Below are 3,131 nucleotides of genomic sequence, written 5' to 3' on the forward strand. Positions count from 1 at the left end.
TTTCTCTTTCCCTATTTCATCCTTGAGTGAGGGCACGTCGACATGCCCTCCCTAAGATTGTAATTTTCCAATGTTAATTAGTTATTTTAATTCTTTTGGCTACCAAACTTAAATCTTTTTAGGATGGGAGACATCATGATAGTCATTCAATTGCTTGTAGTGTTGTGATCTAAAGATTGCTTTGTGGTGTTTGCAGTCCTGTGAGTCCATATCGTTCATCTAAGCAAATGAAGCGACCAATAGTCTCAAAAAAGAAGGATATTCCAATAGGTAGTCAAATTTTGGGTGAAGTTAGTAATGAGGTGGAGACAAGTTTTAAAGATACAGAGGATTTGGGTGAAGAAGGTGTCACTCAATGTGGTGATTTTGTTCCAGCTGAGCCAGGATTTGCAAAGAATTCTAGTAAAATACATGAACTTAGAACACTATGATGATGTAGACAGGTTGATGAGTACTTTGGATAAGGGCTTTTCCCCTGATTTTGTAGCATGCACTTTGTTGCTTGATATGAACTGCAAACTGAAGAGGCTTGATAAAGCTAGAGAGACGTTTGATGGAATACGTTCAATGGGGTTACATGCCTGATCTTGGTGCATTCGATAAGATGATTGAGTTTCACTGTGAAACTGGAAATCCTGAAGAGGGAGAAACATTGCTAGCAGAAATGGAGGAGGAAAAGCTACATGGATTTGTTGATACTTACCTTATGGTTCTTAATGGCTATGGGAAACAAGATAAAGCTGCAGAGGCCTTGAAAATGTTTTCAATTATGAATGAGGATGCCTTCTTAAGGCCACAAATGAGTCCTGATATCTACTCAGCTCTTATGAATGCTTATATTCACTCAAATTTGCTACCATATGCTGTCCTGAAAATTGAAGATATGATGAATTCAGGATTTTCTCCTCTAGATGAGTCAGATAACATGCTAATTGTTGCCTTCGAGAAAAAAAATTAGTTTCAAAGGGCGGTAGATGTGCTGCTAAATCTAGAAAGCATGGCTATAAGGCCCGGGGTGGAGACTCTGATGACGCTAATTGGATGGTTTGGAAAGCTGGGCTTGGTTCAGGAGGCAAAAAATCGTGATAGAACCTCAAAGAGAAAGGCGATGTTTTGGATTGCAAACCTTACGCTAGTCTTTTTTCAGTGTATGCTAGAGAAACTTCTGTTGATAAGGTGAAGGCTCTTCTCGCCGAGGAGGTTGAGATTGATGTTTCAACTTATGAGCTAATGATTGTTTCATTGTTGGATGGCAACGATCATGAGGAGGCTTAGTCCATGCGAGATCGGATGATTGCCCAAGGTCTCACCCCATTTGATGAGGTTAAAAGAGCTTTATTAGGAATTCAAGCAGACAACTTTCTTGCAGGTGTTAGCAAGCCTTCAAAAGGAGCAACACAAAACTTAGGGATAGAAAACAAAAGTTTTCTTGCGGGTGTGAGTAAGCATGCGGAGGAGGCACCTGAAACTCTATGAGGAATAATCACCACTCTGAATTTCATGTCAGCTTCTTTGAAGTCTTTATTATTGCTATGACAGAGTGGGGCTCTATTTCGAACCTTTTCTTGAGTAGCAAGGTATATCTTCAATGAAAGTGCATATATGAGATCTGCAAACAAATGTTGGTGCATTGATTCCACATATTTATTAAAGATTGGACAACGTTTCTGTTTGAAATGCTTATATCACTTGGTTACAGTTGTAGGTAGTTGTGATCATGGAAATCAACTAAGAGTCGGGTAGAGAGAAGCCTGATTCATGCCAGATTGTCAGATAGCAAACATGTGGTTCTTTTATTGAAATGTTTATGGCAGTCATTGTCATACCATTATTTTTGGTTTTGCCCCCCCCCCCCCCCCCCCCCCCCCCCCTCTCTCTCTCTCTCTCTCTCTCCTCTCTCTCTCTCTCTCTCTCTCTCTCTCTCTCTCTCTCTCTCTCTCTCTCTCTCTCTCTCTCTCTCTCTCTCTCCTCTCTCTCTCTCTCTCTCTCGCTCGCTTGTGTCACTACCGGCTGAACAAATGCTAAGCCTTGTATTGGCTTAAGAGTAGCAGAGTCACACGCCGTCTTTAACTAATTATAGGTCTTTGTTCTTTTTTATCATGCTTGCCCAATGCCTTCTTTGATTCACAGCCCATGGGGCAAGCGCGTGCACGCACACTCGTGTTTTCTAAAACTTGGAAAACCTACAAATAAGAGTCATATTTAGTATATTTGAACGTTTTTAAATTTATTTTCCACAGTTTTAGAGGTCGTCTCTTATAGGTATTTGCTCGTTTTGATGCGTGCATGTGCCCGAACGCACACCCTTGTTTTTCAAAACTTGGAAAACCTACAAATAAGAGTCATATTGAGTATATTTGAAGGTTTTTAGATTTAATTTTCCACCATTTAAGAGGTTGTCTCACCTTCAAATGTTTAATTTGAAAGTAAATGTCAAATTTGGTAGGTGGGATTACATGTTTATTTTGAGTATGTGCAATATGCAAACACATTCTCTCATAATGATTTTCGCACTTTGCAGTTGAGTGCTAGCCTTGCTAGTTGCACACAATGCATCATCTTTATTCAAGTTTGTCTTTTTCTGTGTGGCACTTCGTTCTTTTGGGGGGGCGGGGGGCGGGGGGGGTTCCTCTCCATAGGTTTTATTCAACTTATCTTCCTTTTATTTTCCCCTTGATGGACACCCAGTCCTTAATTGAGATGTATCTCACAACCCCCTCGCTTTGAAGACCTCTCTCTAATGTTTTGTTTCCGGTCCCATAGGTCATATCTCACCTTCGTGGATGATAATTGATCTGTGTGTGTGTGTGTGTGTGTAGTAAAAAATCCTAGTTTCTTCGCCATTGCCAGCCCCGCCCCCCACCTCCCCCAGGTGTGAGGGGCAGCCCTGCGAGGGGGTTGTTAAGCATAAGTTTTATTGGTGTTGTACCAAAATTGATTTTGTTGACAGACATACAAGTATTAGAGGCAAAATCCAAATTGTTGCCTACATGACAAATCACATGGTGTTCATAACAATGCCATATGCCCACATGCTTCATTACATTCAGAGGTTGATGGCGTGAACGTAAACGGTGATGAAAGTATTATGCGCCTAGAAAAGGTACAATGCAACCTTGTTGCTGATGTTT

At 40.8% G+C, this 3,131-nt stretch overlaps 1 pseudogene; it reads left to right on the forward strand.

Annotated features, from left to right (window-relative positions):
- The first annotated feature begins 297 nt into the window (after positions 1-297).
- Positions 298-1,476, forward strand: LOC147464672 (pentatricopeptide repeat-containing protein At1g19525-like; annotated as a pseudogene).
- Positions 1,477-3,131: the final 1,655 nt, after the last annotated feature.

Source organism: Adiantum capillus-veneris, chromosome 1 (assembly GCF_014529385.1).
Source record: "Adiantum capillus-veneris isolate H3 chromosome 1, ASM1452938v2, whole genome shotgun sequence".
Lineage (NCBI taxonomy): Eukaryota > Viridiplantae > Streptophyta > Polypodiopsida > Polypodiales > Pteridaceae > Adiantum > Adiantum capillus-veneris.